Raw genomic sequence first — 17,347 nt, 5'->3', positions numbered from 1 at the left:
GTAAATGGCATGTGAATAACAAAGTTGAATTTGCATTTAGTCTGTCTGTATTATCTTGTTCTGTTCTAAACGGTTTGTTTTGACAGCAGGGTGTGGTATGACAGTGTCAAGTGTCTGTGTAAGATGGGTAAGTGATGACTGTAGTCGGTCTGTTTGTCTGTAGTTCCACACTGAGTTCTTATCTGCAGTTGATTGACAGAGACTCGCCTGGCCAAGTTCTTGTTTATCGTCATGCTCCATCAAGTTTTCCCATCCCCTGACCTGCAGATGCTGCAGAGCCATTTCACGCCACAGTTACGGCTCGCCACCCTGCAGAGTCACAGTGGCCGTAACACAACCGTCACAGGGTTCAGCCGACGAAGCTCTCAGATCATTTCTGAGCACTTTTATGGCTTCAGTACCGCTCAGTTACAGGGATTTTGCAATGGTGTTTTGGGTGTTGTAATGGTTCACTATAAAATTACACTAGTCACAGAGTGTCCATGTGTTTGCAAAGAGAGCGTATAAAAACACTTTACTTGACATTTGAATTAATAAGGTTTTTTTAAATATATTTGGAATACATTTAAAGCGTATCACCTACCGTATTTACATACTTATGAAAATCAGATTGATTTAGGCTGATGACTGTTGTCTCTGCACATTAATAAAAAAAAAAAAATACTGAAATTCGAATTAGCATAGCTGTATCAATTTTAACTGAAAAAGCAAGTTTTATCAAAAACAAACTTTCCGTTTTGGCTTGACGGTCTTGTTTGAAACTGTAAAAATGGATTAAAAAGTCTTGATGTTTGAAAGCAAGTTTTCTCAAAAACAAATAACATTGAACTTTGGCGTGACAATTTTTCTTGAAAGTTTAGAAAAAAAGTTTTCAAAGTCTTGAAACTTGAAAGCAAGATTTGTGAAAACAAACTTTGAATTTTGGCTTAAAGTCTTGTGAACGTTAAAAAATGTTTTAAAAGTCTTAAAATTTAATAAGGCAAGATTTGTCAAAAGAAACTTTGAACTTTGGCTTGACAAAGTCTATGAAAGTCTATGTTCTATAAAAGTCTGAAAAAAGTTTTAAAAGTCTTGAAATTTGAAAGTAAGTTTTGTGAAAAACTTAGAATTTTGGCTTGTCAAAGTCTCATTTGAAAGTTTAAAAAAGTTTTTAGTCTTGAAGTTTGATAAAGAAAGTTTTGTCAAAAGAAACTTAGAATTTTGCCTTGAAAAAGTCTTGTTTGAAAGTTAAAGTTTTAAACGTATTGAAGTTTGATAAAGCAAGTTTTGTCAAAACAAACTTTGAGTTTTGGCTTGACAAAGTCTCATTTGAAAGTTTAAAAAAAAGTTTTTAAAGTCTTTAAGTTTGATAAGGCAAGTTTTCTCAAAAGAAACATTAAACTTTGTATTTACAAAGTCTTGTTTGAAAGTTTGTGAATTTTTTTTTTTTTAAGTCTTGAAGTTTGAAAAGTAAGTTTTGTGAAAACAAACTTAGAATTTTGACCTGACAAAGTCTTGTTTGAAAGTTTTGTTTTTTTTTTAGTTAAAAGTCTTAAAGTTTAAAAGGCAGGTTTTGTCAAAATATTTTAAAAGTCTTGGATGGATGGATGAATGGATGGATGGATGGATGAATATATTTGAAATTCAAAAAAACGTTTTGTCAAAACAAACAGAATTTTGGCTTGAAAAAGTCTTTGAAAGTTAAGTTTTAAAAGTCTTGAAGGTTGATAATGTAAGTTTTGTCAAAAGAAACATCGAACTTTGGCTTAACAAAGTCTTGTTTGAAAGTTTGGCAAAAAAAGTTTTGAAAGTCTTTGTTTTGTCAAAACATTTTAAAGGTCTTGCATGGTTGGATGAATGAATTTGAAATTCATGTTACTGTCATTTTGAACTGAAAAAAGCAATTTTGTTTAAAACAATCTTTGAATTTTGGGTTGAAAAAGTCTTGTATCAAAGTTAGAAAAAGCATTTTAACAATCTTAAACTGGATAGATAGATAGATAGATAGATAGATAGATAGATAGATAGATAGATAGGTAGGTTGGTTGCTTGGTTGGTTGGTTGCTTGGTAGATGCTTGATTTTGAACTTCAGAGAAAAGAGCATGCTGTGCGTTTTCTGTAGCAGTGTTGCCATATTGGCCGGGACGAGTTCTGGACAAATCAGTGACTCATATGGCAATATCTCTCGACCGCACTACTGAGTAACTCTTGGAAAAAAGCTTCTGACCTTCAAGATTTCAAGATGTGGAAACCGAATCAAGATTTGACTTTATTTCATTGCACGCTAGGAGTTTCTTTTTCTGTAGTATGTTTATCAGTGCTCGAAATGCCTGTCAGGGTAATTGTTTGTGCTGTTTGCGTCTAGTTCAGAATAAAACCCTTGTCCAGTTGTTCCGTGTAATCTGAGGAAGGCTTGAGAATCTGATGTCAGTCCGTCCAGCTGTACTGACATGTCTGTGTCTCTGAACAGCTGCAGAAGGGCTCTGCACCAGCAGGCATTCCACGCCACTCACTCAGGCCACGCATATCATTTTATTGTGTCTGTTCAGGACCCTGCATGTTTGAAGTTCCTTGTCATGCCCCAGTTACAACAGTCCTCTTCCACTGACGCCAACTGGCCAAGTGCGGCCCGGAAAATGCTATGAACAGATCCGGGAAATGGTGTTTATCACTAGCTGTAAATGTGTCATAATGCTGACTCTTGTGCTTTCTGTGACAGTAGTTTCTGGCAAAAACTGTAGGTTTTTTTTTTTTTTTTTGTTATTATTGTACTACACTACTAGTCAAAAGTTTTTGAACAGTTAGATTTTTAATGTTTTTAAGGAAGTCTCTTCTGCTCACCAAGCCTGCATTTATTTGCTCCAAAGTACAGTGAAAACAGCACATTTTGATATTTTTTTGCTATTTAAAAAAAAAACTGTTTTCTATTTGAATATATTGTAAAATGTAATTTATTCCTGTGATTTCAAGGCTGAGTTTTTAGCATCATTATTCCAGTCACATGATCCTTCTTAAATCATACTAATATTCTGATTTGCTGGTTAAAAAAACATTATTATTACTATTATGTTGAAAACAGCTGAGCATATTTTTTTTCAGGTTTCTATGATTAAAAGAAAGTTCACAAGACCAGCATTTATCTGAAATAGAAATCTTTTGTAACATTATAAATGTCAATTTCAATTTAAAGCATCTTTGCTATATAAAAGTATTTATTTTTATAATTTCTTTCTCAAAACAAAAACAGAAAAATTATGTTGACTCCAAGCTTTTGAATTGTACAGTGTATAATGTTACGAAAGCTTTTTATTTTAGATAAATACTGATCTTTGGATCTTTTTGTTCTTCAAAGAATCCTGAAAAAAAATGTACTCAACTGTTTTAAATATTGATAATAACATTGATAAAAAAATATTTCTTTAACAGCAGATCAGCATATTAAAATGATTTCTGAAGGATCATGTGACTCTGAAGACTGGAGAAATAATGTTGAAAATGTAACTTCGACCACAGAAATAAATTATATTTTAAAATATGTTTAAATAGAAATCAGTTATTTTAAATATTAAAAATATTTCTGAATTTGACTGTTTTTACTGTACTTTGAATCAAATAAATCAGGCTTGGTGAGCAGAAGAAACTTTAAAAAAAAATATTTAAAAAAACGGTTCAAAAACATTTGACTGGTAGTGTAAACACTGGCTTGACAAGCTTGACAACCTCTGACTCCACCAATGGAATGAGTTTGGAGGCGAGATCTGTTTATCTGACCAATAGCTGATGAGGCAGCGTTTAGGAAACCTGTTCGGACACATTAATTATTTTTGGAATTGCTTTTGAAGTACTCACAGCAGCTTTTATCCATGTTGTATATATTTTGTTAAAAAATCAATAAAATAAAAACAAAGAAATTTTCCTTGACAGGCTGCAAACTCTCACTCTTTGCTTTGGGAGATGTTGCAGCAGGCGTATCGCGCAGCCCGTCTCATCCTGTCAAGCGTGAGATCAGGCGTAGAGATAAGGTTCCCCTCACAGATGGATGAGTGGAGATGAGAGGGATAGACTTTTGAAAATGAACCGGGTTTGAGTGCGGCTGTGCGCTCCAATAGTCATCACCTCTTCACCCCTGACTCCTCATCTGCCAGACGGAGTGAAGAGGGGGGCTCATCCCTGGAGCAGGGCCGCTTTGATCAGCCGAGCCAGGCAGAGGCGCTAAGCCACGCGGCAGAAGGCCCCGTCTCTGCTTTCACAGGTGGAGGAGCAGGCTTTCATGGGAGCGCTCCCGTTACAGCGTGCAGAGGTTTCGTGGGGTTACAGCCTGGGTTTGTGTTTGATGTTGGGATGAGTGGAAGCTACAGATGGACAGATGTATGTCCTCCTGTATGACGCAGGACACTTTCCTGGAAACTACAGGCTGCTAAGTAATCCTGCTGTTGGAGGATGCAGAGATGACTAGTGTTTTGGATGTGATTAGCTGGTGAAATGCTGTTTGTGGTGAACAATTCTGGCTTTGATGTCTAAATGGAGTTTGCTCTGACAGATGATGTATGCAAACCAAAAAACACATCAACTGAATTCTGTTTAATGCACACAATTTAGAACTAGGTTATTTATTGTAATTTCTTATTGCTATTTAAAAGTTTGAGACATTTGTTTTATTTGTTTATTTTTTTTTCTACAGCAAAGATGCATTAAAAATGACAGAAAAATGTAGAATGATAAAAAATACATTTATACATTTAAAAAAATGCATTAAAAACACTTTTTCCACAAAAATATTAAGCAGCACAATTGTTTTCAACACAGTAAAATAAAATGATTTCTGAGAACCAAATCAGCATATTAGAATGATTTCTGAAGGATCATGTGACACTGAAGACTTGAGAAAGCCTTTGTGAGCAGACTTATTTTAAAAATATTGCGGTAAAAAACCTACTAACCCCAAACTTTTGAATACTACTGTGTGTGTGTGTATATATATATATATATATGTATGTGTGTATATACTACTGTGTGTGTGTGTGTGTGTGTATATATATATATATATATATATATATATATGTGTGTGTGTGTGTGTGTGTATATGTATATATATATATACACACACACACACACACATATATATATATATATATATATATATATATATATATTAGATTTTATTTGTATAATACATATTATGATGGTATATACATGATTAAAAAAATATACATATTATGTTTAAAATAGCAATACAGTATTTTGTGGTATTACATAAATAATGTATATGCATAATGTATATATGTTTTTATTTAATACATGTATTTTTTTATATTTATATATATATTGTTTTTAATGAAGTCTTAAGCATTTATTTGATCCAAAGTACAGCAAAAACAGTAAAATTCTGAAATATTTTTACTATTTAAAATAGCTTTTCTTTTTGTATATATTTTAAAATGCAATTTATTCCTGTGATCAAAGCTAATTAATATCTATAGAAATTAATACATTTATATTTATTTCTATTTCAGGTAAATGCTGTACTTCTGAACTTTCTATTCATCAAAGAAATGTTTTTTGAGCAGCAAATCAGAGTATTCGAATAATTTCTGAAAGGATCATGTGACTGGACTAATGATGCTAAAAATTCAGCTTTGAAATCACAGGAATAAATTACATTTTAAAATATATTCAAATAGAAAACAGTTATTTTAAATAATAAAATTTTTCAAAATGTTACTGTTTTTGCTGTACTTTGCATCAACTAAGTGCAGGCCCGGTGAGAAGAAGAAACTTCTTTAAAAAACATTAAATATCTCACTGTTCAAAAACTTTTGACTTGTATTGTATATATGAAAGGGAAAACAGGCACTTTGCTTCTTCTGCTTATTGCTTCATGCTGTAATGCATGAATTCTTGTGGCTTATTGCTTTATTTTATGCTGGTTTATTCAATTGTTTCACCACTTTGACAAGGCTCAGTGTTTCATTTCATAGGTAAGTGTTTGCGGCTAGAGCCAGACAGTCATGAGTCTCTCTCCGCTCATCTGTTTCCTATCAGACCTGCTCTTGCTGCCAACCTGTCAACCTCACCCTCTCTCTCTCTTCCTCTCCTTCTTCCATCTCTCCTCTCCTCTCCTCCCTGCGGGTGTACTGGAATGGACCCCAGTGTCCTATCAAAATCCTGGCTCGCACCCGATTCCCTGCGACCAGCCCGGCATCTTGAATCTATCAGTGCTGTCACAAGCGCCTGCTGCTCCAACACAGATCCTAGGATCGCATCCAAGTGTTGCCACCAAACATCTTCTCTGCTCCATTCTTAACCTTAAGGTTTCTCTCCTGCAAGGATGTCCCATCATGCATTGCAACAGATCCGTGTGTGTGTGTGTGCTTGCCAGCAATATGTTTTAGTCGCACATAGATGCCTTTCCGTCACTCCCCCTCATTCCAGATAATTTTGGCTGTATAGACAGATGCTGTCCTGTTCACAGATGGCTGAGAGTCCAGGCTGCTCGCCCACAGGCGCACCCGGGCACCCCTCGGTGATTGCCGAGGCCCCCACATACCTGCGATACGCTCGGTAGGCCTTCAACAGAGGAGCGTTCCAGACTGAAACGACTTGATCGGAGCTGACGGCTTACTTTTCAAAGGCATGCCTGTTAATGACCAGATCTGAAGGTGTGCTAAGCCAATATAACGCTTTGCTGGCTGGGGCAGATAGTAAATAGTGTTCAGGTAAAATGTCATGTGATCTCTGTCAAGTCTGCTAGATTTCAGCCCCCCATTATAGAGTTGAAATGGTCTGTGGGAGTTTGATGCTGCATGAGAACGCAGATCTAACGTACGGCTGGCAGACACACATCAAGGGAGGGTGTGGACAATCAAAAATCATTTTTAAAGCAGCTTCATAGGATTTCTCAGTTTTTTGCTCTGAGTTATGTTTGAGTCACTACAAGCCATGGGAGAGTTTCTGACTCTTTTGATATATTTAAAGATCATATCATGAGAAATTCAATTTTCCATGAATTAAAAAAAGCATAAATTTAATGCAATATGAAAACTAAGTGACTTTGTCCATTTAGTCGGCGCCGATAGCCTTGTGGGCAGTGCACCAACATACAGCGTTTTTGCGCTCAAGGCGTCCCCTTTCCTGATCTCACCCCCATCTCTCTCTCCCACTTCGCTTCCTGTCACTTCTGATCTGTTCTGTCTTAATAAAGGCAAAAATACCAAAAAAAAAATGTCTATTTAAAAAAATTGGTGTAGGATTTACTGGAAAAAAAAACACAAACCAAAAAAAAAAAAACCCCACAAAGTTAGTAAATTTCATAAATAATTACAAAGAAATGACAAATAACACTTCAAAATGTGAAATAGTAATTTCTTGTAAAACATAATGCATGGAAAATCTTACACTGTAAAAAGTTTTCACCAGTTTTAACTTAAAAAAAATTAAGTTTAGCAGCTGCCTTAAAATTTTAGGTTAAATCAACTTAAAAGTGCAAGTCAATTCAACTCACAAGTTAAATCAACTTGAAAGTACATAATTTTAACTCATTTTTATTGCAATGAGTTAAAATGACTTGTAGTTTTAAGTTGATGTAACGTAAAATTTTAAGGCAGGTGCTGAACTTGGGTTTTTAAGTTGAAACTAGTGAAAACTTTTTACGGTGTACTTTTACAGTATAGCGAAGATCAGCTTTTTTTTCTTTCTTACCAAGTTTATTTTTTTTATATATATTTTTTTCTTCAGTTTGATCTTCACAGTTTGAGTGAGACATTTTAGATTGCTTTGTGATTATTTCATAATCATCACAAATATTGGAGCAGACAGCAAACTCATTTCATGCTCAATTTGGGTCAGGAACGACTTGGGAATATGGCCATGGAAAAACTAAATTTAACTTTATACAGTAGTTTTTAAAAAATAATAATAATTAAATGGTTGTTTTTATTAAAATGTATATTATTGCAAGGCAATGCAGCACATACTACCAAGATATTTATAAATATTTTAAAATTAATTACACTAAGTCATTAAGTCACACTGATTAGTCAGTCAAAAGTAGATTTTTAATGCTTTTTAAAGGTCTTTTCTACTCACCAAGCCTGCATTTATTTCGTCCAAAGTACAAAAAAAGCAGTAATACTGTGAAATATTTTTACTATTTAAAATAACTGCTTCCTATTTTAATATATTTTTTGAGATGTAAAAAAAAATTGTTCAAGAAACATTTTTATTAATATTATTATCAATATTTAAAACAGTTGTACATTTTAATAGAAAGATACCATTCAAAAGCTTGGAGTCAGTATAATTTTTTAAATACTTTTATTAGGCAAGGATGCTTTACATTGACCGAAAGTGATAATAAAGACATTTATAATGTTACAAAAAAATATATATTTCAGATAAACGCTGTTCTTCTGAACGTTCTATTTATCAGAGAAACCTGAAAAAATTCTACTCAGCTGTTTTTTTTTTTTTAACATAATAATAATAAATGTTTTTTTGAGCAGCAAATCAGAATATTAGAATGATTCTGAAGGATCATGTGAATGGAGTAATGATGCTAAAAAATCAGTTTTATAATCAAAGGAATAAATTAAATTTTTAAACATATGCAAATAGAAAGCAGTTATTTTAAATACTTAAAATATTTTACAGTTTTACTGTTTTTGCTGTACACTGGATCAGAAAATGCAGGCTTGGTGAGCAGAAGAGAATCTTACTTTTCAAAAACTTTTTTGGCTGGTAGTGTGTCTAAAAAAGCATTTGAGTAGCATACATGGACCTTAATGAAGGGGAAAAAATTCTGACAATTTTAACCCAAATGCTGAGTTATACTGCATGTGTGTTTGTGAAAATAGGACTGTAGTTAGTATATTTTAAGAATAACTTGTGCTGAAAAATTAATCTTATCACTACCAACATAATTCTTCATTATACATTCAAATTACTGTCATTATACTATTTAAACATAGCATTATGCCATTACAGCCACTTAGCTAAATGATTCAGTCATTTTAGTTCAATTTATAAAGGCGGTTTGTTGCATATTTTCTTCAGTCTCTGTCAGTAGTATAAAAACAAGACTTCATTTTGTATTCTAGACGTAACCGTTGACGGACTGAGTAAAAAAGGATGTCTGTTGTTTTCTTTTGTGTTAAAGGAAAGCTCATTAAATCAGAGTTTGGCGAGAGAAAGGCCAACCTGGCGGAGCTCTTTCTGGAGCAGAGCTTTAGATTTCTCAATTATTTTACCTTTCTGTTTGACCTGCTTTGAAACTGGTCCACATGAGTTTTTTTTTATTCTCAGCCATTTTTGAGGCTCGGTCTCTGAAGGTCCCCGGGATTCTCTTGGGACAAATAACCTACTTATCTAAAAATAACCATCAGTCCAAAGGAGTGTCCACATCAGTTCACTGTCTATGGCTTTATTCTGGCATGCTTTTGAAAGCCCTGATCAACGTGGCTCCTGTGAAATGCATCTTTGCTGGATGGAAAACTTGGGTTAATATATTATAATGCAGTGTTGCCAGAAAACTGACTCACAGAAATCCCTCTCTAGCAAAGTTTAGTTATTCTGCTGTGGTCTAAGTGTGTGACAGGGTATTTGAGAAGATTCATGTTGCCGTTCTTTAACCCCTCTGGTTATGCTGGGCTAATATAATCGATCCAGCAGATGGTGGCGAATATTAGATTAAACCTTTTAAATATCGTTAAGCAGAATGTAATACAGTCAGATTACAAGTTTGAGTAAATTTTTGCGAAAACATATCTAGGTCACATTTCACCCCAATATCAAAGGGAAAAAATATGGAATTATATTATTTTTATAATTTTTAAATGTACATATTTTTGCATGCTTATTGTTCTCCAACAGGTGGTGGAAATATTACATTAAACCTCCTAAATATCATAGAGTCAGATTTTAATGTTTTTACCAGTTCATGTGAACCTCATGAAAAATGTCTAGATCACATTTCACCCCAAAGTTAAAAGTTACAAATTTCATAATTAAAATATTTTATTTTTTTTAAGTGCATTCTCCCACACATTCACAGTACTGTTATGCATCTGGTTTTTATTTCATTCATTTTAGGTTTTTTTGTTATTTTTAGTGATTCTCATTACTGTGGTTACTATGAATTTATTTTCTTTTATTTATATTTCATATATTTATATTTTTTATCACAGTAATGCATATTAATTTTTTTTTTTTTTTTTTGCAGTGAATCTCATGAAAAATGTCTAGATTGCATCTCACCCCAAAGTTGAAAGGGAAAAAAAGTATTACCAATAAGTTGGAAAAAATTGTTTTGTAGTTGTTTTGTTTTTAATGTTTTCAAATTTTTACATAATTATTTTCATCATTAAAAATTATTTAGGGTATTAAGTACATTATCCCACACATTCTCAGTATTTTTATGCATCTGGCTTTTATTTTATTTATTTTAGTTTTATTTGTTGTTTTAATGAATCTCATTTCTGCGATTACTGTGAAATTATTTTCTCTTATTTATATTTCATGTTTTTATTTTTATCACAATTCAAATGTAAAGTCGGCAACACCAAGGCTCCAAAAGTATCAAATTTTTTTATTTAAAAAACTTTCGCATAGCGTGTACACTTTTTTTTATTTTTTCACAGTAATCCAAATTACATTTTTTTTCAGTGAATCTCATGAAAAATGTCGAGATCACATTTCACCCCAAAGTTGAAAGGGGAAAAAAGTATTAAAAATAAGTTGAAAAAAAAAGTTTTTTCAAATTTTTACATAATTATTTTTATTATTAAAAATTATTTGAATTTTTAAGTACATTGTCCCACACATTCACAGTACTGCTATGCATGTTTTTTTTATTTATTTTAGTTTTATTAGTGATTTTTAGTGATTCTCAAATTATTTAATTTTAATTTTTTTTTTTTTTTTTTTTTTTTACAGTAAATCGTATAAAAATGTCTAGATCACAATTCATCCTAAAAGATGAAAGGGGAAAAAATATTATAAGTTGAAAAAAATTGTTTTGTTGTGTTTTTTTTTTTTTTACATTTTCAAGTATTTACAGAATATTTGAATTAAAAATTATTACAATTTTTTAAGTACATTGTCCCACGCATCCACAGTACTGTTGTGCATTTGTTTATTTTTTTTTTATTTTAGTTGTATTTGTTGTTTTTAGTGATTCTCATTATTGCGATTACTATGAATTTATTTGTTTTATTTTTTTATCACAGTAATACAAATTATTATTATTATTATTATTATTATTATTATTATTATTATTATTATTTTATTTTATTTTATTTTATTTATTTATTTATTTATTTTTTTACAGTAAATTGTATAAAAAATGTCTAGATCGCAATTCACCCCAGAAAGATGAAGGTGGGGGGGGCGTATTAAAAAATAAGTTAGTTTTGTTGTTGTTGTTGTTTATACATTTTTAAATTTTTACATAATTACTTTCATAATTAAAAAATATTTTAATTTTTAAGTACATTGTCCCACACATTCACAGTATGTGAATGGTTTTTTATTTTATTTATTTATTTATTTTAGTTTTATTTCTGTTATTTTTAGCGATTCTCATTACTGCAGTTACTGTGAATTTATTTTCTCCGATTTTTTTTTTTTTTTTTTTATCACAGTAATGCAAATTTTTTTACGGTAGTATAATGATCATTTAAGAAGAAAAATAAATAATCTCACAACACAAAATAATATTTATTTTTTTCCAGTTGCACCCATTAGAAACTTCTCTGTTCACTTGCCACATTTCAAGCAATAGTCATTCCATTTTTAGGCTTTTGTTTGTTTGGGGGAGAAATACGACCCGGTTGTGCTCCCGACAAGGTTTCGTGAAATTCACCCCTGGGCCGACGTGACATTTAAAGGATTCTGGTGGCCTACAGTGGTCTTAAACACTGGCCTTGTCTTTGTGATGTTCTGATACAGTGTCCAATGCTTTTAAAGAGGCCTTGGAGGGAGAACGGGGGAGGTTTCTCCGAATGAAGACGGATAAGATCTTTCTCTGTTCTCTTTCACTCTCTCTCTCTCTCTCTCTATCTGCGGCCCTGAGCAGTGGCCTCGCTGACCCTATCTCCTCTCGGCTCCTTGACCCCTGTGTGTGAGGTTACGGCCCGGCTTCTCCACATGGGAGTCCTGCCTGCTGTCTAAGCCCAGCTCTGTGTTCCAACCTCTCCAGCAGACCCAGATGAAAGAAGCATTGAGAGGCCGTCCCATCACCCCATGGACCAAGAGAGGGGGATGAAAGCTCCTCTGGCCGAATGCAAATCCAACCAAACCCTGCTGCTAGATCTCTTGATAAACCAAGAGGACGGTCCACGTGACCCCAGTTACCAACCGTACCCAACGCCCCTCCCGATCCAGGCCGTAGTTCCCTCTCTGGGGTGTAGGGTGGGGTCACGTGGACCCCTATCCAAAGGTCGTAACCTCTTGACTCTCAATTAGCACTCTCTGTATTCAACGCTGCTCTTGTTTCTGAGGTCGGGGCTGATGGAAAAGTGGAGATGGGTGGTGGGCGGCACTTTGCAACACAATGCTTCAATCGGCGGCCCATGCGGCTTTCCTGAGCGGCGCTGTAAACAAGCTCAAAGAAAAGGATTAGTTAAGAGCCATTGAAGGCTTTGATTGACTTAATCTGTCTTTAGGGGATAGGAAGTTTGATGGGGTTTTAAATGCTCCGAGGACGACCCCAGCTCCACCTGGCCTCATGAACGGAGGCTCGCGGCTCAGCGGGGTTATGTCAGGAGGTCTCCACCTGTGGAAAAAATCCCTATAAATCAAATTCGACCTGACATTTATCCCATGGAACAACCCTTTGGCTGTATTCCACAGAAATGAGGCAGGGCAGATAGTATAATTAATTTATGGACCATTTGTCTCGCTTTGACACATTGATTCATGTGTGCGCGTTTGATGAAAGAAATCATAGCCGACTCTTTAAACGCATGCACGGTTTCTTAGGCTTTCTATGATATTTATCTTGTTTTAAACCTGCATACCCTCATATGATTGATCTCGGCTCTTTTTAGAGCATGGGAACGATACTGTGATGTCACTCTTAAGAAAACACATAAAGCTGAAGGAATTCTGAGTGCTCTTAACACTGTAGCACTGTAGTCAGCACTTCCTTTACATTAAAGGACATCATCTATCTCATTTGGTTCAAGCCATTCGGGTCACGAACAGTCTCAGCTTTGTACTTATTGTTTGACGTTTCCAGTCATTAATCTTGGGTTTTCCGGATTCAGTTCCAGTTCAATCAGATGGAAATATTTGACTTAAAAAAAGTCCATTTATTTGGAATTATCACATGATCTTTCAGAAACTATTCTAATATGCTGATTTGGTGTATATATACAGTCATCAAAGTTCCATTTATTAGATCAAAAGTACAGAAAATAAAGTAATATTATGAAATTTAAAATAACAGTTTTCTATTTTAATGTACTTTAAAATATATTTTATTTCTGTGATACAACGCTGAATTTTCAACATCATTACTCCAGTCTTCAGTGTCACATGATCCTTCAGAAATCATTCTAATATGCTGATTTATTATCAATGTTGGAAGTAATTGTGTTGCTTAATATTTTTTTTGAACATGTGATACTTGAATGAAAAATGTAAAAGAACAGAATTTATTCAAAATAGAAATGTTTTCTAACATAAGTCTTCACTATCACTTTTTTTTTATCAATTTAACACGTTCTTGCTGAATAAAAGTACTAATTTCTTTCAAACAAAGAAAGAAAAAAAATATTGACCCCAAATTTTTGAACAGTAGTGTATATTTTTTTAAATAAATGCTGTTCTTTCTAACATTTTATTCATCAAAGAATCTTGAAAAAAAAGTATCTCAGGTTCCAAAAAAAAAAAAAAATGATGCTGAAAATTCAGCTTTGCATCACAGGAATAAATTCTATTTTAAAGTATATTAAGATAGAAAAGCACTATTTTAAATTGCAATACTATTTCACAATATTACTGTTTTTTCTGTATTTATAATCAAATAAAAGCAGCCTTGATGAGCAGAAAAGACATCTTACTAATCCCAAACTTTTTGGACAGCAGTGTATATGAAATTCTGTGAAGGATCCATCAGACTGATTCAAAAAATAACTCCTGAGTTTTTAAGATAATTAATTATAAAGACAAGCTCAAAAGAGTAGACTCATTTGGTCTTGCTTTATCTTTTTGATTTCCAAAACGAACCAGTCTAAAAGAGACATTTGTTCTAAAATCATTTAATGCTAGTTCCGCTCTGTTTTTGATTCACAAAAAGAACCTGTTTAAAACTTATGCTGTTCTGCCATTTTCACAGTGGCACAAGGTTGCTATTTTAATTCACAAGATCATTGTGTTCCTCGCTTGAGGATAAAGAACATTTCACAAAGCATTTTCCTAAAATAAACACATGCAAAGGCCTTTTGTTTATTGCCTTCCAGTGCAGTCCTGTAAGTTTAGGGTTTTAAAACGTGTCTGGCATTGGCTTGCAGCAGGCAAAGTTTGAAGGTGAATGCCTCTCTTTAACATCTCCTCACGCCTTTAGGGGAACTGAGCGGAGGGTAGGTGTATAACAGCACTCAAGTGTGTAGTCTTGTGTGTGATTCTGTAGCTCTAGCCAAGCTGTGCTCATGTGATGTTCTCACCTCGTGATGCTGAGTTTTCTACCCAAAACACAGAAACAAGTTAGATTTTTTTTTTTTTTTTTTTTTTTTGGTCAAATGAAGAGATTTGCTGAGGAGACCCTCTTTGGTGCAGTTAAATGCTGACTAAAAGTCAACAGTTGCATGTAATCAAAACTGACCCTGTTTACTTTCTAAATACAGTTGTCTGATTGATAAATAGAGGGGTCATTCTATAATTGTGGGTACATCTCATTTCCATGAAGTATATTTTTAATATATTTTCATTAGTATTAAGCCCCGATGCTTAATTATTTTCTAGCACACAATTATATTTTTCGCAATCACACTAGTATATGTTGAAAAAGCCATATATTTTGTTCAAAAATTATGTTCATATCACATACAACCTTGGTATTCAGTTGTCAAATTTTGTAAAGTTGCTCATTCTACTCTGCATTTAAGCATAAAAATTACCTCAAATATAAATTAATTTCATAGTTTTGCCTTCAGTTAGATTAGTTTATCAAGACATTTGGGTGTGCGCTTTAAAAATAATAAGTGTTTATTGTGATATAACTTGTTTTATTTGTGTCCGGAAAACCATTGTCAACTAAGTTACCCACTAGAAACCCCCCTCAAAAAGGAATGGTTTGTCCCATTCTGGCATAATTTGCACAGTATGATGATATTTCCTCTAGAAGCACATGGATGAAACACTAGAAGTTGTTCTCTCTTTCCCCTAATATTGGTTAAACTAGCAAACGTGTGTCAAGAGTGGATTAATTGACAAGTATTATTGCTGCAAATTTTAACAAGACAATTTAGCTAAAACGTATGTTTTGTTTATGAAAATATATTTCTAAACAGCATATGCTCAGTAGTTCTAGGCTTCCATGTTGCGTATACACTGTAAAAAACAATTTGTTGAGTCAACTTAAAATAATTTGTAACCTGGCTGCCTTAAAATTTTAAGTTCAGTCAACTCAAAAAAAAGTTTATTCAACTTGAAATGTTAAATTATACTAAGTGACAACTTAGATATTTGAGTTGAATCAACTTAAAATTTTAAGGCAGCTGGGTTACTTACCCATCTGTTAAGTTTAGCAAACACAAATATCTAAGTTGTTACTTCATACAACTTAACATTTCAAGTTGACTAAACTTATTTTAGTTGACTGAACTTAAAATTTTAAGGCAGCAGGGTAACTAATTATTTTAAGCTGACTCAACAAATTGTGTTTTTTATTTTTTACAGTGTATGCCCAAAACACTAAAAATGTCAACTAAGTTACCTGTCAACTGTGTTACCCAGTAAAGGTAACATGGTGGACAGTAACAAACATAGATGGTATTTTATGCGCACATTCCTACAGATCACCTTTATTTATATATAGATTGTTTCAAAGCAGCTATGTAAGGTCATGTTTGGGTTTTGGGAAACAGGAAAACTTTTTTCTTCACACTGTCAAATTCTAAACGTACCCCTAATTATTAGGGGTGTGACGAGACACTTATCTCATGAGACGAGACGAGACACGAGACTGGGTTCACGAGAACGAGACGAGATGAGATTTTTCAACTTTTCTTAAGAAATCCTCAATGAAGAAATATATAGGGAAAATAGTCTTTTATTCAATTGAAAAAGACAAAATGCAAAAAAATGTAGGTGCATTTTGAACTTTATGAAATTAAACTTCCATTTTAATGAATTATATGCAGAAATAAACAACATTTAAACAAGAGCTTCACGATTCTGGATAAATTGAGAATCCCAGTTGTTTTTTAATAAATTGGAGACCATGATTCTCTCATGATTCTGGAGAAAAAAGATTAGAAAACTAAACAAATAACGTAATTTACTAATGGTTCTGACAAACTGTTCATTGCTGAAGTCTTTTAAATACATATATTCATTAAAAAAAAAACATTCAATGAAGGAGTCAGTGTCTTACTTCATTAAGATATGTTTCAAATCTCTTGAATGAATGATTCAATGACATACTTTTTTAAAACGAGAGTTGTCGCCACCTCCTGGCGGAAGAGGATAAGCGTTACAATACATACACGTGTTAAGATACTTTAGTTTTGATCGCTACTGTAGACAGAGTGTTTATACACAACCTGTAAACTTTTATCCCAGTACTTCTATTATTTAAATGTCTGTAACACAGAAATAATGATTATAATGTGGTTGAAAAAACTGTTTGTGTTGCTCTTTCTGCGTTCACATTTACCCTTACTCTCTGATTCATTAACATGGGCAACGACAAAACGTGCTTCTCACGCTCCACTGACACTCGTGATGTAAAACAGTCCTAATAGACATAGCTAAATCGTTGCCATTCAGTAATAAGATCGTGTGGGTGTTTGAATTGAGATCTTGCTATTTTAAGGATTAATCGTGCAGCTCTAATGTAAACACTGCAAAATGTTTGCCAGGATATAGTAATGAGATCTACACATCGGATCTCGCGAAATCTTGTGCCACGAGATCTGGCCACATCCCTACTAATTATAGATCCAGAGACACCAGAGTCAGAGTTCTAGAAGATTTGGCTGATATATTTGGTGTATAAGTGCTGAAAACATCAAAGCATATTTTTAAATAGACGTTATCTTAATTAACAAGTAGTACATTCTCATCTAAAAACTCGTAAAACTACATTTCATGACAGAAATATTATTTATAAAATCATAGTGGATTTGGGCGTCCGCCATCATACTC

At 33.4% G+C, this 17,347-nt stretch overlaps 1 protein-coding gene across 1 annotated transcript in view; it reads left to right on the top strand.

Moving 5' to 3' along the window:
* kiaa0586 (KIAA0586 ortholog) overlaps positions 1-17,347 on the top strand; it is a 161,136-nt gene that overhangs the window by 132,318 nt on the left and 11,471 nt on the right.

This window comes from Labeo rohita, chromosome 17 (genome assembly GCF_022985175.1).
Source record: "Labeo rohita strain BAU-BD-2019 chromosome 17, IGBB_LRoh.1.0, whole genome shotgun sequence".
NCBI classification, from domain to species: domain Eukaryota; kingdom Metazoa; phylum Chordata; class Actinopteri; order Cypriniformes; family Cyprinidae; genus Labeo; species Labeo rohita.
Note: the sequence above shows the minus strand (reverse complement) of the source record. Positions and strands in the feature narration are given on the sequence as shown.